The sequence below is a fragment of the Dryobates pubescens genome, chromosome 16, assembly GCF_014839835.1.
Source record: "Dryobates pubescens isolate bDryPub1 chromosome 16, bDryPub1.pri, whole genome shotgun sequence".
Lineage (NCBI taxonomy): Eukaryota > Metazoa > Chordata > Aves > Piciformes > Picidae > Dryobates > Dryobates pubescens.
The window spans coordinates 12,740,310-12,764,358 of NC_071627.1; the positions used below are offsets into that span (position 1 = coordinate 12,740,310).

Below are 24,049 nucleotides of genomic sequence, written 5' to 3' on the forward strand. Positions count from 1 at the left end.
AACATTTGTACCAAACAATGTCACATGTAAGGAACATTATACCAAAGATCCATGTGAGATCAGAGCTGGAGCAGACCCAGAGCTGATCTGGCTGTACCTGCCAGGTCAGTGTAAAATTAGCCACCAGAAATACACCAGCTAATCACACTTCTTAGCGCTCCTCCTTGGCCTTCTCTAGTGTAGGAAATGATAAACATCTTGATGGGGAGTCAAAATGACTGTATGGGGATTAAGTTTAGGTTATTTTTAATTATTTTTTTTTTATCAGAGTCAATAGTTTGAATGTGATTCAAGTCCAACTCGTTTGTATCTCAGCCTCTAAATCGCTACAGAGATATTTTAAGCACCTACAATGTGCACTGAGATATTCAAATCACCAGCATTAAATGTGTAAATAAATTAAATTAGTGAGGTTTCCTTAACTCTGTACCTCAGACAACTTCCCAGGCAAATTCCCATCTTCCACAACCATGAAAAGTAACAGGAGAGATTTGCCTGTGTTCAGGATATGTAAGTAGAGGTACTTCAAAAAGCAAAGGACTGAGGCATGCCAACTGAACCAGCATGGCCAGCAATTACCTTCAGAACAAAGGGAACTGCACAATTAAGCTTTCAGACCACTTGTAATTAGAGCAAACCTTTAAAATCCACTATCTAACATTTCCTACTGTGAGCAGAGCTCGGTACTACTTGCCAGTCCTCAGGTTTTTTGCCCATGCCAGACTGAACACCAGCCTCATGTCTCAAGCTGGCAAGAGAATCACAGAGTCAGAGAACTGTTTTGGTTGGAAAAGTCCTCTTAAGACCAACCATCAATCCACCACCACCATGGACACTAAGCCATGTCCCCAGGTGCCATGTCCACACATTTCTTCAACAACACAAGGGCTGGTGACTCCACCGCCTCCCTGGGCAGCCTGTTCCAATCCCTGACCACTCTCACAGCACAGAAATTGTTCCTCACGTCCAACCTAAACCTCTCCTGGCACAATTTCAGGCCATTTCCTCTCATTCTACCACCTGATATTAGGGAGAAAAGACCAACCCCCACCTCACTGCAACCTCCTTTCAGGTAGAAGAGAGCAATGAAGTCTCCCCCCAGCCTCTTCTCCAGTCAAAACAACCCTGGGTGCCTCAGCTGCTCCTCACCAGCCATGCTCTCCAGACCCTTCACCAGTATTGTTGCCCTTCTGTGGGCCCACTCCAGTCCCTCAAGGTCCTTCTTGGGCTGAGGGACCCAAAACTGTACCCATGATTCAATGTGTAGCTTCACCAGTGCCCATTAAAAGGGCACAATCACTTCCCCACTCCTGCTGGCCTCACCGTTCCTGATCCAGCCCAGGATACTGGTGGCCTTCTTGGCCCCCCGAGTACATAGCTGGCTCACATTCATATTCCATTCTCTCACAGTTGCTGGCTGGTGGGAAGCTCTGCCCCACTGGCACTCCTGTCACTGCTTCAGACAACAGTCAGAACTGCAGAGGCAGAACTGCTTCTTCCTCTCCCACATCCACCTCCTCATCCCAGATTTAAACCTTTTCCCACAAGATAAAAGAGCCTGGAGCAGCTTCGTGCTGCACAGCTCCTGCAGCCCCTACTCCACCCCAGAGCATGAGGACACAGCTCTACCCCTCCCTCCCTCCCTCTCTGCACACCAAGTCTGCAAGTGGAAGATGAAGAACTCGTTGGGTTGTACCTGGAGCTATCAAGAGAATCCTGCTATAATATTTCTTCCCAGAAGCCTGAGTGAAAGTCTGAGCTCCCAGGAGAAGCAAAGCCAGGCTAAGCAACACACTCACACCCCCACATCAAGGACCAAAGCACCTTAATTTCCACATCTGGAGAAAGCAAAAATTGAGTATTAGAAGAAATTAGAAAAGAGGCCTAAACCACAGCCCAGAATTTCCATTTTTAGCCAGTCCTATAGGGTTTGAATCACTATTTGTGCAGTTGGCAAAGCTGCCCTCTGCACAGCCCAGCTGGTGCTTGACTTTGGCACCCAACCGACTGATCAAAGCTCACAGCTTTTCTCCAGCTCGATACCAAGAGCAGGAAGAAGCAGGAAATTTAGCAGGAGGCTCACATAAACTCCTGACCAACTACACTTGTGGGTGTCCTTCCACCACTGCTCCCTGCTGATCTAGGCCTACTGAGCACATGACGCAGTCGAGCATCATTCAAACCATCCATACCAGAAAGAGTTTTCATTTCTCATTCCAACATCGTACTAAACCCCAGGTGGTATTTCTGTGCTCCCTTCATCCAAAAAAGGCATGGCTTTGGCTGGAGTTCACTCAAGCAAACATCATCCTGGACTTTATAACTGCTGTGAGGAAACTGCAGTGTGGCTGCTGCCCTGCCCACCAGCTGCAGCCTTCTCCTGCTTCCCACCCCCCACTCACAGAACGATAAGGGATAGAAGGGACCTCTGAAGATCATCTAGTTCAACCTCTCTGCCAAAGCAGGACCACCTCAGGCAGGCCACACAGGAATGTGTCCAGGTGGGTTTAGAAATTTTCTAGAGCAGAGACTCCACAACCTCTCTGGGCAGCCTGCTTCAGGGCTCTACCACACTCACACCTAAGTTTTTTCTCATGTTGAAGTGGAACCTCCTGTGCTCCACTTTGGATCAATTTGTGTCTTGTCGTGTCATAGGACACAGGACTTTCTCAGCTCTGGGGGAGGACAACACACCCCATGTATGGGGTGACAGACCCCAGGTATGAGGCTTTGGGACCACACTTCTTGTTCAAAAGACCCAAAACTACCAGCACACCTACACTGCCAACATTTTCCTGGCAAAGCTGGTAAAGGAAAAAAGATGTTGGCCAATCTCTGGGGTACAGGTGCAGGACTCCCACCCTACTTCTCACTCCTCTTGAACCACATCAGGCACCCAAGAGTTTAGTCCTCGCCCAAGTTCAGCTGCATCTTCACCAGCAGCAGCAGCACTCCATCTTCCCCAACACCACAGGGAAAGCCATCAAAGGTGAAAGCCTGCCTGAGTAATCTTCCATATACAACACCTCAAAGCACAATCCAAACCCACCACTTTTCAACCAGGCATTAGTGGAACTTCAAAGCATGTTTACAACACCTTGACTTCCTCTTCAAAACACCCTTTTTTATCTCAGGTTTGTGTTTTTTTTTCCTGTCTGAATTGGTTCCATAAGCAAGAGAAACCCAACAGTTCATTTATCCAGTGCTGGTTAATTGGCTGTGATGAACCATCAGTTTTGTCTGACAACATTTGCCCATGAATGATAAAGAGCATCTGGGGCGGGGGGGGACACAACACCCAGTGCTTCGTGCAGGGCACACCCAGCTGGGTGAAGAACAAGCTTCAAGACATCTTAGTTTTATCTAAGGAGAAAAGCCAAAAGAGCTGGCTGCCCTGCTTGGAATAAGGAATACTGTGCCCTGAAAATACCAGCAATTTCCTTAATGCTGCAGCCAGCTCCCTCTCAAGAATGCATTTGACTTATTTCAACTGATTTTTTTTGCTTGGTTCATCAACAGCAAGGAGCAGCTAAGGAGCTAGCGTGGCATGCTTCTCTCAGCTCGTGTTGAGTATGGCATCGCTACTAATCCTGTCACTAACATCACAGAAACAATCCTAAAATGCTGCTTTGTCAGCATTTCATACAAAAGCACTCACATAAGAGCTGTTAGAAAGGCAGAAATTGAAAAACAAATTAAAAATATCAGAGAATCGTAGAATTGTTTGGGTTGGAAAAGACCTTTAAAAGCATTAACTCTACCTAGGCTGGGACTATACCATGTCCCCCAGCACCACATCTCTGCCTCTTTGAAACACTTCCAGGGATGGGGATTCAACCACCTCCCTGGGCAGCCTGTTCCAGTCTTTTGAGAACCCTTTCAGGGAAGAAGTTTCTTTTGATATCCAACCTAAGCCTCCCCTGGTGCAACCTGAGGCTACTTCCTCCCCTCCTTTGTTTTACAATTCATGGAAAGTTTGTTGATGATTTAAAAACAAATATTTGTCATCTTCTATTAGCAACTTTTCAGAACAAACAAGGCAAACCTCTTGCTCCCCTCAGCCTTCTCTTCTCCAAGCTGAACAACTCCAAGTCTCTCAGCTGCTCCTCCCCAGGCCTGTTCTCCAGACCCTTCACCAGCTTCTTTGCCCTTTTCTGGACACACTCCAGCACCTCAAAGTGCTTCTTGGAGTGAGGGGCCCAAAGCTGAACCCAGTACTCAAGGTGTGCCCTCACTGGTGCTCACCAGGGGAGAACTCCTTCTGCACACTGAACAGGGAGAGCATCAAGCACTCGAAGAGCTGGATGTGAGCACCTTGTACATGCTCTGAGGGTGAGAGTGCTTCAAAAAAGGAAAATTGAAAAACAGAGTTGGCCAAGGTCAGGTTAATGGTTGACAAGAAGCACCAGGGAGGGCAGAGCAGAGCTTGCTCTTTGCCACAGGCTCTCCTCCTTCCTCCTCAGCTCCCCACGGCACAGAAATCCCCATGAAGGGACAATGTGCCTGGACTTGCCACGCTAGACAAATGAGCACAAATCCCTCATCACCGTTAGTCGAGAAGAGCTTCACGCTTGTTCTGTAGGAGCACCTTGGTAATTCCAGTGTCTCACTCAAGTGATGATGTAAGTAATTGAATCCTGCTCATTAGTTTTACCTGACAGATTTCCCCTCCAACCCTCAAAACTCTATCAGGTTACCCAGGTATCTGCCAGGTGGCATCTTCTGCTGGTGAAGTCACCACACCACAGTGGTGGATCAAAGAATGACAGTGATCACTGGTACCACACCTCGAGGGCTGTGTCCAGCCCTGAGGCCCCCAGCACAAGAAGCACATGAACCCACTGGAGCAGGTCCAGAGGAAGTCATAAGGATGACTGGAGGGCTGGAGAACCTCTCCTATGGGGACAGGCTTTCCTGTGGCTTTGTTGTATCTCAGTGTTCAGTTCAGAGGTGTTCTTTGCTTTGAGAGTAGATGATCTCTGAGGTCCCTTCCAATCTAAGCCTTCTGTGATTCTCTGAAAATTGTCATTTTCTGTACCTACCACAATGCCAAGTCAGGTAAGACAGAGGAACCTCAATGTACTCATTCCCAATAACCAAGCCTGAGCCAGAAGAGGGAAGCAAAGCTCATTTCTGCTTTTAGCAAATCAGAATTTCCATTTTGCCTTCCTAAATTTTTGCCCCTCAATTAGATCCAGTTGTTCAAGGCCTCATGCAACTTGGCTTTCAACACCCCCAGGGAAGAGGCATCCACAACCTTCCTGGGCAGACTTTTCCAGAGTCTCACTACCCTCATACTGAAGAATGTCCTCCTAAGATCCAGTCTAAACCTACTCTCCCTCAGTTTCAAACCATTCCCCCTTGTCGTGTCTTTAGACACCCTCATGACAAATCCCTTTCCAGCCTTCCTGTAGGATCCCTTCATGTATTGGAAGGCAGCTCAAAGGTCTCCCCAGGGTCTTCTCTTCTCCAGGCTAAACATCAACTCCCTCAGTCTATCCTCATAGCAGAAGTGCTCCAGCCTTTGGATCATCTTTGTAGCCCTCCTCTGGACAGTTTTGCCTCTCAAACTTCATCTCAGTTCAACCCCAGACTCAAACACCACCTCCCTCCTCATCCTTTCAGTTCTTCACTGCTCACAGATCCAGCAATTTGCACGGCGCAGAGATGGAGCATCGAGAGCACACTACATTTAAAAGCAATCTTTTCATGCCCACACAAGCCAAACCAAAGCATATTCTAATACAGTTTCCCAACAATATTCTGCAGTCTAATTGGGCAGAAACTTAATAACCCAATTCCTGTATCTACATGTTCTTCTGCTCCAACTTTGAAGCCAAGACAATTGGCATTTAAATTGTGTTAAGCAACGGTTATTCAGACGTTCAACATTAATCTGGCTACTATAGTTCTGACTTCCTCACATTAATTTACTTTCATAAAAGGCATCATTACATCTCAGCACGATGAACTCCATGACATTAGGATTAAGAAAGGATTCACTTCACAGAAATCCTTTGATAAAGATGCTCTGTGGAAAACTGGAAACAGCAGACAACAAACAGTTTAATGAGGTGTCACCTGGAAGAGTAAAGATTCCCCCAAAATCACATTCATTTGAAGGCTCACACAGAATCACAGAATCATTCAGGCTGGAAAAGACCTTTCAGATTGACTCTAACCATAACCCAACTGCCACGGTCACTAAACTATATCCTGCAACACCACACCTACAGGCTTCCTGAACACCTCCAGGGATGGTGACTCCACCACCTCCCTGGACAGCCTGTTCCAACACCTGACCACTCTCTCAGTAAAGAGATTTTTTTCCAGTTGTCCAACTCCCCTGGCACACCTTAAAACAATTTCCTCTCCTCCTATCACTAGCAACCTGGGAGAAGAGACCAACACCAGCTTTACTCCAACCTCCTTTCAGGGAGCTGTAGAGAGCAATGAGCTCTCCCCTTAGCCTTCTCTTCCCCAGACTAAACAACCCCAGCCCCCGCACCCATTCCATGTATGATGCCCTCCAAACCCCTCACCAGCCTCACTGCTCATCTCTGGACACCCTCCAGCACCTCAGTATCTTTCCTATCTGGATCCTGCGGCATCCAGAACTGAACACAGGACTCAAGCTGTGGCCTCACCAACGCCAAGTACAGAAGCACAATCACTTCCCTACTCCTGTTGGACACACTGGTTTTGATCCAGGCCAAGATGCTGTTGGACTTCTTGGCCACCTGGGCAGACTGCTGGCTCATCTTCAGCCACCCATCCACCAACACCCCCAGATCCTTTTCCACCAGGCTGCTTTCCAGCCACCCTGCACCAAGCCTGTGCCATTGCTTGGGGCTGTTGTGACCCAAGTACAGGACCCAGCACTTGGTCTTGTTAAACCTCATCCCATTGGCCTCAGCCCATCAATTTAACCTGTCCAGATCTCTCTGCAGAGCCTCCCTACCCTCAAGCAGATCAACTCCTCCCATCTTAAGAAAACTACAGAAAAAGAAAAGAAAAAGTTTATCAGATACATTACCCAGGTTTAACTGTAATTTCCTCCAGCCTTACTGGAAGATCATCTGTCTGCAGTGTCACACTGATCTTAGATTGCCTATCACAGCCAAGGTTCACACTTTCTGTAGCATAACACACCAGGGCTTGAGATAATAAATTCTGCCACTGTATAAACCACTCAGGTCTTCTGTTGCTGCTGGCAGCAGTAAGGGCTCTTCCACATGATGCTGCTGTACAAATACTGGTAGCATCTCTGCCTCTTCCTCTTGATCTTTTAAGCTCAGCTTATTTTCTAAACACAGATTTTATTTGATGCATCTTCACAACATAAGCCTAAGGAATAAAATATTTGGGGGCTATTAAGACATCCTGTGCCCAGCTCCGCTCGGCACCTAAGGCAAAAGGCAATTTTAAGGCTTCAGAATATAGCAGAGGTGTGCTTCCAGGTATCTGGTCCAGGGCAAGTCCAAAACAGTTCCCACTCTGTGTCATGCTCCTGCCCCATACTACTTTCCTGGTTGCGCTGACACACAGCTGGAGATGGTTAAGCTGAATCAGAGAAATGTGTGCAGTTTTGGGGGACAGTGCTGCTTTTAAACCCTCCCTCCTGTGAGCATGCTGGAGCCCTGGAGCAGGCTGCCCCCAGAGGTTGGGGAGTCTCCTTCTTTGGAGAGATTCCAAACCTGCCTGGACATTATCACAGTATCACCAAGGTTGTAAGAGACCTCAAAGATCATCAAGTCCAACCTGTCACCACAGACCTCATGACTAGACCATGGCACCAAGTGCCATGTCCAATCCCCTCTTGAACACCTCCAGGGATGGTGACTCTACCACCTCCCTGGGCAGCACATTCCAGGCAAGCTGCTGTGGGTGCCTCTGCTTTAACAGGGGATGTTGGACCCAACCCCACCATGTTGGGATTGTGGGGTAAGTTTGAGTGCTCCAAACAGTCCTATCAGCACTAAGAGAGCAGGAATAAGCAATCTGTTTTAAAAAAAGGCAACCACAAAAACTAACAAAACTAAGAAAATCTACAGAACTCTCATTACATTACTGCCTGGTTTTCACACTGCAGAGGTGGACTTTGCACCAGCTGACAAGCAGCATGGGTACAGCTGATGAAACATGAACAGAAGGATCAGAGTCACAGGCTGAAAGAGATCATCTGGTCCAACCTTTCCAGGTAACAGGAGAGTTGAAATGAGCTGGCCCACCACCATGTTAAGCTGAGCCTTAAAACTGACCAGTGTAGGGGAATCCACCACTTCCCTTGGAGGATGATTTCAATGTCCAACTGTTTTCATGGGGGAAAAAAAACTTTCTTCTGGAGTCCAGAAGACTTTCTGCTGAAGAACAGGTTGGCAGAGTAGCCAGAGTTAAGGAATGTCACCATTTTGTGATTTAACTCTCTTCAGAAACACAGGAAAGCATTCCAGGTCTACTACAGAACAACTAAGGAGCACAACAACATGAACTACCTTGCCACACCAGTACCAGAACAACCAAAGCAGGTGGAAGGAGAAGCATCAAAAAAGCCAAATGAGTTCATGCACATCAACATCTAAATCTGTTGTCAGAAGTGAATGGATTGAAACCTCAGGAGAGATTTAGACTGGAGATTAGGAAGGAATTCTTTACAGTGAGGGTAGTGAGATACTAGAACAGGTTGCCCATGGGCATCATGGATGCCCCCACTCTGGGGGCGTTCAAGGCCTTGAGCAACCTGATCTAGAGGAAGGTGTCCCAGCCCATGAAGGAGGGTTGGAATTAGATGATCTTTGAGGTCCCTTCCAACAAAACCATCCTATGAATCCATGAATCAATGAAGTGAGGGTTGAACTCTCCCAGTCCCAGTGGTCCCCATTAGCAGTGTCAGGATTTCCAGGGCTGCTTTGCATTTTAAAAGATGGAAGCATTCATAGACCTCTTAAAGACCACAATTTGGTGCACCAGAAAAGAGAGAAAAGACTTTTCACTGGCTCCCCATATTCAGCCCTAACTTGTAGCCAAAAAACATTTACCAAATTCATCACCACATGCTACCTGCCTAAAACCCACAATTAATATGAGTGACATGACAGCTCTAAGACCTGGGACACTTTCTGATCACTTCAAACTTTCTTTTCACATTGAAATACACTGAAGGCAACAGCAGATATTAGCCAGACTTTGGAAAAAGCCTCTAGGGAAGAGAAGCATTTAAAATTTGCAGACAAAGCAATAAAAAATTGGAAAGGAAAGGACCAGAACTATCTAGACAGGCAAGCTGAAATTCAGCAGGGAAGCCACAGCTTTGATGTTAGAGTTTCCAAACAAACATTAGTTTAAAAAAGTTGGGAAGTTTGAACCTTTCATCCTCCCCATTAAAAGCCACCTGTATTTTAGAATCCCTGTCAGCAGACTGAGAAAAGCATTAACAGAATCATAGAACGGTTTGGGTTGGAAAGGACCTCCAAATGTCATCTAGTCCAATCCTCCTGCAGTCAGCAGGGACATCCTCCACCAGATCAGGACACTGAAGGTGGTGAGACCCTGGCTCAGGTTGCCTAGAGAGGTGAGAAATGCCCCATCCCTGGAACCATTCCAGGCCAGGTTGTCTGGGGCTCTGAGCAACCTGCCTTAATTGCAGATGTCCCTGCTGAGTGCAGGGAGGGACTAAATGACCTTTATAGGTCCCTTGCAATCTAAAGCATTCAATGATTCTATGATCTTCTGCAGAAGTAAACATTTTTTGATATACCCAGATCAAAAACTGAACTTCTGCTTTTGATAAACCAGTAAAAGTGTTGTGCAAGCTGGTTTTGAACTGCTCTTCCAAAAGTATTTTCAACTATAAGCTAAAAAGCTTGACAGATGTGAAACTGCAAAGCACAGAACCATAACAACAGAGAGAACTTAAAGTCAGGGAGACTCAAAAAAATCTTGCCACTAGAGAAAGAAGTGAAGCTTCTTGACATATGAAGTTAAAGAAAAACAGAAGCAACCTTGAAAAGCCTTGTCACAATTCAGTTGAATTTCAAAACCCTGGGTGCAACAGGGCCAGCTCAGTGAGACCGAGGCTGTCAGAAGCTGAGTTTGGTAAAAGCTCGAACCTGACGACATTTGCTAACAGAAAAGAGTGCACAGCAGGAACTGCTCCTCATTGCTAAAGCTCCAGGGGTGTGGGGGGCAACCTGCTCTGCAGGGAAGGACCTGAGAGTCCTGGAGGGCAAGTTCATAGTGAGCCAGCAATCTGCTCTTGAGGCCAACAAAGCCAATGATATCCTGAGACACATTCAGAAGAGTGTGGCCTGCAGGTTCTTCTCCACCTCTACTCTGCCCTGGTGAGGGCACAGCTGCAGTACTGGGTCCACTTATGGACTTCCCAGTTCAAGACAGACAGGGAACTGCTGGAGAGAGTTCAGTTGAGGTTACAAAGAAGCTGAAGGACCTAGAGCATCTCTGTGAGGCTGAGACCTAGGGCTGTTGAGCCTGGAGAAGAGCAGCCTCAGAGGGGATCTAATCAATGCTCAGCAAAAGCTACAGGGTTGGGGGCAAGAGAAGAGGACCAGACACGTCAGTGGTGCCCAGGGACAGGACAAGGGGCAACAGGCACAAACTGGAACCCAGGAGGTTCCATCTGAATAGAAGAAAGTTCTTTGGTGTGAGGGTGCTGGAGCCCTGGAGCACACTGCCCAGAGAGGCTGTGGAGTCTCCTTCTCTGGAGAGCTTCCAAGCCTGCCAGGCAATTGTGGTCCTGGGCAAACTGCTGTGGGTGCCCCTGCTTCAGCAGGAGGGTTGGACTGGATGATCTCCAGAGGCCCCTTCCAACCCCCACCACAATGGAATTCTGGGCTAAGATACAGGGATCCACATCTTGTGGTATTGGGTCTCTTAAAGAGAAATGAAGATTAATCCACTGCCATTTCTGCCCATTTTTAGCTCTCAACTCTGTCAGTAAACCCTGAGTGAATGGATGTTAACCTTCCTCTGAATAAACACAAGCTGGCACCTGCTGGGTACCAGGAGCAGCAGCAGCACCAGGCATCCCAGGCACATCCCTGCAGCCAGCAGTGTCCCCACACACACCACACTGCTCCTCAGCAAAGGCACAGCAACCAGCAAGGGGAGTTATCAAAGAAAAACCCAAATGAACAACAAAAACATCAGCGTCAGCTATGTGAACTGATTAGGGACATGAGGAGGACACTGAAAAGGTCTTTAAATGCCACTTCAGCATGGATCTTGTTTGTGTGGTCATAAATAGTGCAGCTTCTTCCTTAGAAAGTTAGAGATAAAAATAATTCCAGAAACATCTTTTTGAGGGGGTTTTCAGTAGGCTATTCATGATCAGCAAGTTTAAGCTGAAGACTGTTTGCTGAAACTCACTCCTACTAGACCACGTCTCCAGTAATTATTGCCTAAGAAGTCAGGGTACAAACTCCTCCCTTGGGTTGTTCTGGGGTTTACTTTCCCTTGTTAAATCTAATTTGTGCAAATATTTCAGCAGAATGTATCAACTCTCCAGGAAAAAAAAAACCACCAACACTTTTCCCCTTTTACCTTTTAAAGGCTATCTACATCACAGCTTTCAGATCAAAACTTTAGTGTGATGCTAATTTATCCTACCAGCATCCTAAGGACAGAATGAAATGTAATGGTTCCAGAAGTTCATCAGTCAATTTAAAACAGTATCTGCATCAGGTCTCCAGTGGCCACACAGATTTCCAGCTACAGCCAGCATGGACTGGAGGAGCTACACCCCAGCATTAGTCACTGACATGCAAACTGGAAGATTTAATCATAGAATCACAGACTGGTTTGGGTAGGAAGCGACTTTACAGATCAGCCAGTTCCAACCTGGAGCACTGTGCCCAGTTCTGGTGCCCCCAGCATAAGAGGGACGTGGAGCTGCCGGAGTGCATCCAGAGGAGGCCACAAAGACAATCAGAGAGCTGGAGAACCTCCTATATGAGGACAGGCTGAGAGATTTGGGGCTGTTCAGCCGGAAGAAGACTCCAGGGAGACCTTAGAGCAGCCTCCCAGTATCTGAGGAGGCTACAGGAGAGCTGGGGAGGGATTTTTTAAAGGGCTTGTAGGGACAATAGAACAAGAAATGCATTGAAGATGGAAGAGGGGAGGTTTAGACTGGAGATTAGGAAGCAATTCTTTACAGTGAGGCTGGTGAGACAACGGAACAGGTTGCCCAGGGACATTGTGGATGTCCTAGAGGTGTTCAAGCCCAGGTTGGATGAGGCCTTGAGCAACCTAGCAGAAGGTGTCCCTGCCCATGGCAGGGGGGTGGAACTGGATGATCTTAAGAATCCTTTCCAACCTAAACCCTTCTATAATTCTACGAATCTCTGTAAGATCAAACACTTTTCAATCACAGCAGCTTCCAGCAGGTCACTATCCTTATTTCTGCCAAAAACTGGCATTCAATTTGATTGCTCCTCTATTAGGTCCTTTAACCCATTTCTCCATACTCCATCTTCCTCAAATTTTCATCCTGATGACTCAATTTCTCAGCTCTGGACTCTGACCAAGGAAATGCTTATGCTGATAGTAATGGAACACTGCAAGAGGACATTGGCAAACTTCTGCTCTCTTTTTTTTTTCCCCTCTCCCAGAAACTCTGGTTACTCCCCTGCCCACAAATACACCACACAAAACTGCATTCTCATTTTGATGTGTCTGCTTTTTTTATTTTTTTTTTTTTTTGGGGTGGGGGGTGGGGGGGATGGGAAGGGGTTGACTTTACCCTTCCCTATAGGAAAAAATCCTCCTTCAGTAGGTCTGCAGCCAAACTACACAAAGAGAATCGTGGATCCTTATCTCCTCATCCTACTCGCTTTAATGATTTGTGCACATCAAAGCCTGATTAAAACCATTTAAGTACTTCCATCACTGAAATCTCTTTAAGATCTTCTGGAAATTAAATTAAGAAACAGCAACACCAAAAAAGGCACAAACAATGTGGGAGCACAAAGGTGCACAACTAGAAGCAGCCATTGAGCTTTGCTAGCAACGTTAGCACAGAAAGTGAAATAGTTTGGTCTCTTGAAGCACCATTTCTGTCCCAGATCTCACAGATGATAAATAAAAGGATTACATTTCCATTTTAAAACAGAGACCTGCAACAGGATGGCACTAAGGAAAGCACGTTCTAAGGTTCTGACTTGCTCTACACAGCCCAAGAGGCAAAAAAGCCCCAAAGAGAAGTGCCTGCTAGGGTAAATAAAAGCCACAGCAATTTTGTTCCCAGATTTTCTGATGCTGGAGAAGCAGTCACACTAACATTGCCTTATATGGCTCGAGGGTGGTTGCACATTTATCTGAGTGAGTGGCTATCTATCTATGGCTAGGTGCCTACTACCTCGCTACCGCCACACTTGACACAGCCGGGAGAGTAACAACATCTGCTCCCTTTTCCTCATATTCCTTTCATTTCTGTCTTTGAAGCACACTTCTAATTCTCACACTACTGCCTGATCATAGCTTTAACTCTCCAAGTAAAGATTCACAGGTACCTGCTACACTTGAAAGTAGGAAAGAGATGGTTCACAGGACGGCTTAGGTTGGAAGGGACCTCAGAGATCATCTACTCCAATCCCCCTGCCATGGGCAGGAATGCCTCTCAACTAGACCAGGCTGCTCAAGGCCTCATCCAGCCTGGCCCTGAACACCCCCAGGGAGGGGGCATCCACAACCACTCTGGGCAGCCTATTCCAGAGTCTCACCACCCTTGAACTGAAGAACTTCTTCCTAAGATCCACTCCAAACCTACTGTCCCTCAGCTTAAAACCATTCCTCTGAGTCCTATCACTAGATACCCTTAAGAAAAGACCCTCAGTGGTCTTCTTGTAGGATCCCTTCAGGTATTGGAGGGCAGTGTGAACCAAAACTGTTGAGGGAAGTATGATTGATAATGGATTGAAGCTTGAGGAGGGCAGATTTAGACTGGAGATCAGGAAGAAATTCTTTCCAGTGAGGAGTGGCAAGACACTGGAACAGGTTGCCCAGGGAGGCTGTGAATGCCTGCTCCCTGGAGGTGTTCGAGGCCAGGCTGGATGAGGCCTTGAGCAACCTGGTGTAGAGGAAGGTGTCCCTGCCCATAGCAGGGGGTTGGAAATGGATCATCTTCCAGGTCCCTTTCAATTCAAACCATGCTATGAATCTATGAAGTATCTACTTTGGTGAAACCTCAGAATCCAAGCCAAGGACAAGTTTAAACAGCTCTTTCCTGTCCAAGGAGCACTTCTGAACTGGTCACTGGATAGAAACGTGATTTTCCCAAAGCTTGGTTCTAAAAATTAAACATACTATTGGTTTTGTCATTGAAATTGGCAAGAGTATATAAATAAAAGGATGTATGATGCAACTACAGTAAGATATCAAGTCCTCACCTCCATTTCCAGGAGATGACAATGTTACAGTGTACCGAAACCTGGCACCTTCTCATTCTAACACCATACACAGTAAAAGTTTCTTGACACTTGGAATCATTAAGTTTCAGGATTCACTTTGTTTTGACCCATTCTCTACTCTTCCTGCCTCCAGCACTCACCCTTGAGAGCTTCAGGAGGAGCTCAGGCATTTCACAGATTGCACTGGGTTGGAAGGGACCTTTAAAGGTCATCTTGTTCAACCCCTCTGCAGTCAGCAAGCACACCTCCAACTAGATCAGGCTGGCTGCTGGGGGCTCCATTGAGTCTGCCCTTGAATGTCTCCAGGGTTGGGGACCCCATCACATCCCTGGACAACTTCTTCCAGTATTTCACCACCCTCACTGTGAAGAACTTCTTCCTTATGTCTCACCTAAATCTGCCCTGCTCCAGTTTCAAAGCATTGCCCCTCATCCTAGTACCCTTCTGAACACTCCCTTCCCAGCCTTCCTGTAGGCCCCCTTCTAATGTTGAAATTCAAATACTGAATTCCAGTTACAGTTCTGCCCCTCCACAAACAAAGCTCTAAACTTAAAAGCTGAGGAAAATTCTGATTCCAGTTCAAAAGACAAACATCTTAAAGCCACTCTTGGAGACAGCACATAAGGAGGGAAATGTCAATCCTCTGCTAGAAAATAGTTAACACTGAAGAGAACTACATCATTCATCTGGAGTGTTGTCTACTACATCTGGTCTTTATGTCTCCACTTCAGTACTGGGATTAAATGGCAAGAAGCTGCTGTGAGGCTGCAGAGACTACCACCTAGGCACAGGGAGAGATTAGGAATGATAAAATAGTTTCTTCCTAAAACCCATAATTGTTCCAGGATAACAGTATTAGTAAAATGACACTTTGTTTAGCTATAAAACATGGAAAGCAACCCCTCCAAGTGAATTACCAATAAATGTTATGCCATGACTGAAAACCCAAGAGGCTGTTGGGCCTGGGCACCAAAGGTCACCAGTGCAGGAAAGGTTTTCTAAATGAGCTGTTAACAGAAGAAAATTAGTTCAAGACTTCAGGGCAAGAACTTCTCTTATTCACTGTTTGTACAGCAGTGAGCAGAAGATTTTTCTCTCTCCTTTTTGCCTGTCAGTACCTGGTGCTGCTGCCAGTTAATAACCAGGGTTCTACACTCATCAGCAAGAATTAATGAATCAAGCAAGAACAAGAGATGTGACAACTTGAAGAACCACAAGCTAATGCACTTTGGGAGAAAAGAGAGCTCACCACATGAGGGAGAAGAGAGGTTTAAAACACAAAACTGGAGAAAGAAACTTGGAAAGGTGTAAGAATTGGAGAGCCTGGGGAGATGGCAGCTACCAAATTAGACACGAGTGCGTGAGGCAAACAATATCACAGCTACGGGGAGAGGGGAATTTTGGAGGGCACGTAGGAAGCTGGCAGAGAACCAGAGAAGGAAGCAAGCTGTGCTGCAGCTGTGTGCTGTGCCAGGCACCTCTGCCACAGTCAGACACAACACCAGCTCACAGAATCACAGAATAGTAGGGACTGGAAGGGACATCCACAGACCAAGTCCAACCCCCCTGCCAAGGCAGGGTCACCTAGAGAAGTTCATACAGGAACACATCCAGGTGGGGCTTGAACGTCTCCAGAGCAGGAGATCCCACCACCACTCTGGGCAGAATGCTCCAGGGCTCCAGCACCTTAAATTAAAGAACCTCCTTTCACAAGCTGGAGAGCATCCTGGCAGTCATTAATAACTACAGAAGAGTCTTGCAAGAGAAGAATAACGGTCAAAGAAGTTCTTTCATCTTTAGTTTTGCAATTCATACATTCATAGAATGGTTTGGGTTGGAAGGGACCAGCTCCAACCACCACATGGGCAGGGACACCTTCTGCTAGCCCAGGTTGCTCAAGGCCTCATCCAACCTGGCCTTGAACGCCTCTAGGGAGGGGGCATCCACACCCTCCCAGGGCAACCTGTTCCAGTGTCTCACCACCCTCACTGGAATGTCCTCCTAATCTCCAGTCTAAATCTCCCATCATAAAGCTTCAATCCATTTCCTATTGTCCTTTCATTACAAGCCCTAGTAAAAAGTCCCTCCCCATCTCTTCTGTAGCCCCTTTCAGGTACTGGAAGGCTGGACACCCACAAATCTCTCAGCCTCTCCCCATACAGGAGGTTCTCCAGCCCTCTGATCATCTTTGTGGCCTCCTCTCAATGCACTCCAGCAGTCCCAAGTGATTCTGATGCTGGGGGAACCAGAACTGGATGCAGTGCTCCAGGTGGGGGTGTCACCAGAGGAGAACAGAGGGGCTGAATCATCTCCCTTGTCCTGCTCCTCACACTGCTTTTGATACAGTACAGGACACAGGCTATATGGACCTGCTCTCTTTATTTCAACACTTCTAAACTTCCCTATCTAGTCACAAAGTTTCCTGACTCATTTCCAGAGTCTCTCTTCATCCTACAGCCTCTCCCCACAATTTAGGAGATTCTTTTTTTTACTGCTTGGCACAGATGCCATCAAATATCACCTCATTCTTGATACAAACTCCAAAATAAACATTGAGTGAGGTCAGGTGGACTTCCTTGCTTCTGCTGAAGGTAACAATGTGAGAGTACAAGGGACAATGGCTTTATGCTGGAACAGGGGAGAAGAAAGAAGTTCTTTACAGTGAGGGTGGTGAGATACCAAACAGGTTGCCCAGGGATGTTGTGGATGGCCCCTCCCTGGAGGTGTTCAAGGCCAGGCTGGATGAGGCCTTGAGCAGCCTGGTATAGTGGAAGGACACAGGTCCCTGCCTATGGCAGGGGTGTTGGAACTAGATGATCTTCAAGTTCCCTTCCAACCCAAACCATTCTATCATGCCAGGATTCAACAATTCTACTAACACAAGAGAATGGATCTACACCTGCAGAGTAAACCACATGTGAGTAAGAATCCAAAATTATGTGCCCAAGAACAATTAATGCAGCAGAAAAGAAATGTCAGTCACTAAAATCTCCCTTGTAGTCTTACATCCTCACACTCTAAACACAACCAACTCTCCTCCCAGCTCTATGTGCACGTTGCTGCTGGTAGAGGTGACCTCTTGAAAGATTCTGGCATTCATTCCACACCCAAGCAGGGCAAAACCTGCCAGTTCTGTGTGCTCATTTCATGTCTCAGCTCTCGAGGTTCAGCCTCAGATGTGGGTATCACTGGTTACTATTTCTACCCTCAAGAATGCAATTTCTGTTGACCCACAGCCAGGGAAGGTTTAGGTTGGACATGAGGAATAATTTCTTTCCTGCAAGAGTGGTCAGGTATTGGAACAGGCTACCCAGAGTGGAGGAGTCACTAGCCCTGGAGGTGTTCAAGAAATGTGTGGACATGGCTCTTGGGGACATGGTTTAGTGTCCATGGTGGTGTTGGGTTGATGGTTGGACTCAATGATCTAAGAGGGATTTTATAACCCAAACAATTCTCTAATAGCAATGATTTAAAAAAACTCTTGAGAGGATGATCAGAAGGAAGGGAGCCATCAGAAGCAGACTGGAGCAGTATGGCACTGAAAATAGAGAGGGGATGTGGGATAGTAGTTTCATCATTACTTAGTCACAAAGTCCCTTTTCTGCTTCAGCAGATGCTGTGAACTGCTCTCAGTCAGAAACACAAAAGTCCTACATGTCTTGAGTCACATTCACCATCCAGGAGAAACTAGGGTGGAAAATAAAGTGCAGCAGAACATCCTCACCAGCAGCTGTGAGCTAGAACAGGAAAAAGGAACCACTGCCTGCATGCCAACTTATTATGTACCAAGAGTAATGCCAGGACAGAGTTCTGCTGCAACTATTTACCTGCAAACTCTGAACAAGGCAGTGTGTGGCACTTGCAGTTAAAAATACAGGGCATCTTCTCATCAAGTAGCTGGATCACCATCATGCAAAAGCTTTGGTACATTCCAGCTTACTAAAAAGACAACCAAGGAAGAGCTCACTGAAGTTTTATCGAGTTTTATCAAGTTCAGATCACTGTGACTGGGAAGAACACAAACCACGCAACTATGAACTGGAGAGGGGTTTTTTGTTGTTGCTGTGTGCTTTCTTACAGAAAAACCTACCCCAGGGGCTCTGTCTCACTCTCTCCATGTTTGAGACATAGGACAAAAGTCATAAAATAAGACATACACAGATGTTTGAAGAAAATATTAGAGACCTGAAACCATTTGGGGGACTACAGTTGAAGTTTATTGTTTTCTTTCATGACTGTTAAAGATGTTGGCCAGAGATCTTGCTCTTGCACAAAGCTGCAAATAGGGAGTTAGGAAATCATAACAGCTAAGGGTAATACATTAATAAAGTCAAGATATTAATAATGCCCCAAAATAACATTTTCTATCTTGCTCCTGACCAACAAGAACCGTTGAGGAGCCACTGTATAACTCCACTACAATACCCACACACAGCACCTCTGTGAGTAAGCCTCTGTACATCACACCTTGCTGAAGCAGACGACACAACAGCAGTGCTCTGAGGTTAATAATGTTTCCTCTCATTAGAGAAGATAACAAAATGACAGAGCAAGCCTACAACCACTCCTCCAAAGCACTTGCCTGGACCCTATTTCACAATAATATCCTCAGGGTGCAAAGCAGAGGGCTCCAGCAACTGAAATAAAGAGTTCTAAAGAAATGCAGGGAGCTAGAAATAAGACTCATGAGGAGAAGTTCAGGCTAAGGTGACAAAGAAAAAAGTCCAAGCTTGAGCAGAACAAGTTGATTTCAGAGTAATGATGCTGAGTAAGTGCCTGCTCAGCTCACACAGAGGCAAGTAGGAGGTCTGAGTGACATCCGTGGAAACATGAACGTTTAAAACCATCAGAATCTTCAGAAGTAAATGATCAATAAGGTCAAAATAAGCAGAGGAGATGAGCTTGTCAAATAGAGAGGCCCACGCCTGCAGAATGAAGTTCTCTTTCCATTAGAACATCATCTTTTTTTGGCTGTATAGAAGTACTCCCAGCTTGCCCCCAAAGTGAAGTTAAGCACTTTCTCAGTTCAAGAAGAGAATGAAAGACAGAGCAGCCCACAGTACCAAATATCTGCATCTCAAGTCCAAACACTTTCTTGTTCTCTTCACTGTTAAAAAAGGCAAGCAAATTAAAAACCCCAGATAGCACTTGTCAGCCCAGCTTTCAGAGACGTTTGGGGATGGCTCTTTGATTCCAAAGTGTAACACAGCCCTGCTCAGGGATAAGGTTTATGTAACAACTATCTAGTCACTCACAAGGAGGGCGTGAGCCTGTGTCAATAACCCCGAGTCTCCCTTCTGACCTTTGGCAGCACCTACCCAGAGCCATTTCCTCTGACCACCAGTAGCACCCAGCCTCCCCCAGCCCTGCTCGCTCTATCCCCAGAGCTGCTCAGGGCCTAAAACGCAGAGTGCAAAGGGGAAGGAACAAAGCCCTGACGTCAATTACTGGAAAAGGATTAAACCCATCAGCTCAGAGCGGGGAATGCACCGACCCCACCAGCACCAAAAATCACCCCAAATGCCCGTTTTCGGGGGAGTTCACCCGGATTTGGCCCTGTAGGAAAAGGAACCCGGTGAGACAGGCCAGTGCATTCGCCCACCTCCCTTCTCGCCGGTTGTGGAAGTCCCCTCGCCGTGAAGGTGCTCGGGGAAGCAGGACGGGCCGGCGGTTTGGAGCGGGGAGATGCGCCATTAAACGGGCGATTCCCAACGGCCGGAACCGCAACCCGACGGCACGGGAGCGGCGCGGGGGGAGAATGGGGCCCGCGCAGGTAACGCTGGCACAGAGAACCGGAGATGGCTCCGGGCCTGGGAGGGCGGGCCGGGAAAGCTCTCGAGAAGTGAGCCGGGAAACAGGGAGGGGAAGCAGAGCAGGCTCCGACGGCGGCCGCTACCGGGATTCTGCCCTTCCCCCGCGCCGACGGGGATCGCAACGGAGGTGCCAGTCTCGGCGGCCCCCCTTGCCCCATGGCGAGTCCCCCGTGCCCCGCGACCGGCCCGGGTGCGTCCCAACCCCCGGCCGCGTCTCACCTCCGTTCGCCGCTCCGCTAGGCCCGGACCATTTCCTGGCTGCCGCCACCGGCCCGCCGGGCGGGGAGGGGGGAGTGTGGGGGCGGGACGAAGACGCCCGAGGAGCGGGGGCGCCGCCGCCGACTCACCCACCGCCCCGAGGTGCGCAGGGGTGAACTCGACCCCCCGACAGGGGAACGAGGCCCGGGGAAAGGGGGGAGCGGCTCACAGGCGGGAGGAGACGGCGGCTCCCCAGGGGTCCCGCCGCTCCATCGCGGGACGGGGCCGGGCTGGCGGCGAGACAAGGCGAGACAAGGTAGGGGAGAGGGCGGCGAACGCACGGCCTGGGCAGCCCCCAACCCCTGGCCCGGCTCCGGCCTCCCTCCTCCCGTCCTGCCGGGCCGCGGCTCCTCCCGCAGCCGGGCACTCGCCTCTCCCGGCAGCCCCCGCGCCGCCGCAGCCCCGCCGCCGCTCACGTGACCCACCGACAGGGGGACTTCGCGGACACGTGACGCAGCGCGAAGCGCGAGAGGGGCGGTGCGTGCCTCGACCCCGCCTCCTCGCGGGGAACGTCACGTGGCAGCTGCGCCGCGCGCTCCGCCCCCTGGTGGCGGGTGGGTGGGGGGCGAGGCCTCAGCAGGGCCAGGCGCGCTCCGCAGGGGGTGGGGAAGGGCTAAAAGCCTCTCCCGCCCGGCGATGCTGCGCCAAGGATTGAGCCTTTGGACGTAAATATCGCGCTGCTGTCAAGTCACATTTCTCCCACAGTTTAAGGGGTGATTTGATAGATGAAAATGAATTGACGTGACAGGGAATAAAGCAATCAGCACTAATTACCTGCTGCTCAGGGCAAGCATAGACAGGCCCTGTTTCTTTATTGAACGAGTAGAGCAATCGCCAGAACCTTAATCTCCTTCGAACATAGGCTAGGATGTGTCAACTGCAGAGACCCTTCACACAAAAAAGCGTTGTGAAACAGTAACAATTTTAAGCTGGAGCCCATCTCAAAGAGTTCTTAGGTGTTTTATTTCAGTTAAATCTGAAGCCTGTTGCAATGCTGAAATGCAACCAACACCACAACAAAACGTGACCAAAGGGGGGTGAAAATTAAGTGCGTTAAAAATTAAGCGCATCTTTAGAACTTACTTCCTTTATAGGGGCAAGGAAGGCACTAGGGCTTCTTTAAGGAGGTAACACTGCACTGTAACTACTGGAAAGGACAGGAAATAATAAAAATACCCTGCTCCTATCAGATTTTAAATGTTTCTAGAATTATGCCAGTAGCATTTTTTGACACAACAAATCTCAAAAGTCAAACTAAGTCCTGGTGCTATGTCTTGTATTACACACACAGCCCTTGATTAACAAAACTAGGCTGTGAAAGTCTGCCTTGGCCACCACTCATGTCTAACTGTGTGGATAAAGGCAGAGCTTGGATAAATACAACCTCATAAACACAAATTAAATCCATGAGGTTAAGGTGGGTTGAATCATTTCTTTATAAATCAAATCCATCTGACAGCAAAAGTCCTACTTCTTAAGGACTCCTCCCTAAAGAAATTAATCAATCCACTGGAGACTGCATAATGCAGTTTCACTAAGGGCACCCCAAAACCTGTTTCTAGCCGACAGATGTTTGATTTAATGAAGGCCTGCACTAGAAGATCAGGTTGTTTCTCCCTTCTCCTGCTCTCCTGTCAGTTTGCAGTGTTTCTCCTTGAAATGTGATGCCTTTTCCCCAGGCTGTTTTTCTACTCCACTGCATCAATTGCTTCCCTCCAATTAGGGATGGCAGCTTTCCTTGTAATTGGAAGGATTAAACAGAGGCTGTTCAGAGCTACATAGGTCTCATGTAACTGCTTAATAAATGTAATAATTCCTAGTTAGTGTGTTTTTAAAAAGAATTAATGATCTTTGCTACTTAACCTAGAGCTTGGGAAGACAGTAATTAAAGAAATACCTTTCCTGTTGACAAAAATACAGTAAATTGAATCAAAGCAGCCAGATTCAGATTGTATCAGGTTGGAAGAGATCCTCAAAGGTCATCTTATCCAACTCCCCCTGCAGTAAGCACAGACATCCTTAACTAGTTCAGGCTGTCCAGAGCCAGATCCAGTAGGAAATGAAGATGTGATCTAGTAAAAGATGAACTGGTAAAGGCTCTTGATGTGCTGTTTGGTTTTACTCTGTAAAATAAAAATACGTGGAGAAAAATTAAACAGAATGTGCATTTAAAAAGTAAATCGAGCAAAATGTTATATGTTAAACATCCAAAAAAAAAAAAAAAAGAAAGAATAAAGGGCCCTCAGGCTGGCCTCAGACTTAACCAGCAGTTAGCAGGATGAGATATCCAGTGACAGCAGTAAGCCAGCTCTTTGAATCTCTCCTCATGAGCCAACAGTAGAACACAAATAAAACAAAGGTCTCCTTAGTATTATCTGCCCTCATCCCAGCTCCTACTGGCAGAACCCAACCTACACAAGCATTTCCTTTTGTCTTTGTAAAAGGACCCAATTTGTCTGGCTGCAGACACCAGACTGATGGATGAAAAGAACAACCCTTCAAATTCAATGACAAGATTTAGTGTTTAGTCCTTGTCTGACAAACTTCTCCTTTCTTGGTGGAGACAACGTAATGGGGAAAAGCCATACAGAAAAACAGAATTGGTTTGGTTGGAAGAGACCTTCAAGATCAAGTCCAAGCATTAACATTTGCCAGGTCACTGCTAAACCATGGCCCCTCAGCACCACAGCTTTCAAATTTCTCCAAGGAGGGGGACTCCACCACTGCCCTGGGCAGCCTGGGCCAGGTCTTGACAAGCCTTTCCATGAAGAAATTGTTCCTCATGTCCAACCTAAACCTCCCCTGGAGCAACCTGAGGCCATTTCCTCTAATCCTATCAACTTGTGACAACAGACCAAATCCACCTGGCTCAAACCTCCTTTTAGGGAGCTGTATACTGGTGTGAAGCACTTCTGATGGAACCATCTGCACACATACACCAGCAGCATTAATTAATGTACAGCTGAACAGGGTGGCAAAGGTAGCTGAGCCTCAGTCCTCATCCCCTCCCTTCAGAACAACTGTTCATCACCATCCTCCTTCTGCTCCAACCCCCTGCTGCCACCCTGCTCAGTGTCAACCAAACTGAAGCCTAGATTCAAATGGTTTGGGTTGGAAGGGACCTTCAAGATCATCTAGTTCCAACCCCACTGCTGTGGGCAGGGACACATTCCACTTCCCCATCCAACCTGGCCTTGAGACCTCCAGGGAGATGGCCTCCACAGACTCCCTGGGCAACCTGTTCCATTGTCTCACCATCCTCCAGCCTAAATCAATCTCCTCTCTTCCTGAAGGCTTCCACACTCATACTTTACTAGCATGGTATTTGGATTTGCAATAAGCATGAATTCAGCTACTACTGCTTCAGAATCATTCACTCAAAGACTTAAACCAATTTTCTGCTGCTTTTATTTAGGGTCTGCAAGAGTGTTCTGCAAAACACAGTAATGGTTACAAACTAAACAGCACATCTTTCCAAACATTTAAACAAGCACACTTTATTCCAAAGGAAATTCTACACACTACTTTTTCCATAAAAATATAAAAAAATAGTTT

General features: G+C 47.3%; 1 protein-coding gene across 2 annotated transcripts in view; it reads right to left on the reverse strand.

Moving 5' to 3' along the window:
* AFF4 (ALF transcription elongation factor 4) overlaps positions 1–20,882 on the reverse strand; it is a 55,926-nt gene extending 35,044 nt beyond the window's left edge. For both annotated transcript variants that reach the window (XM_054168212.1, XM_054168211.1), the window contains exon 1: positions 20,456–20,882. The gene's annotated coding sequence lies outside the window, so the exon portion shown is untranslated. The remainder of the gene's footprint in view (positions 1–20,455) is intronic.
* Positions 20,883–24,049: the final 3,167 nt, after the last annotated feature.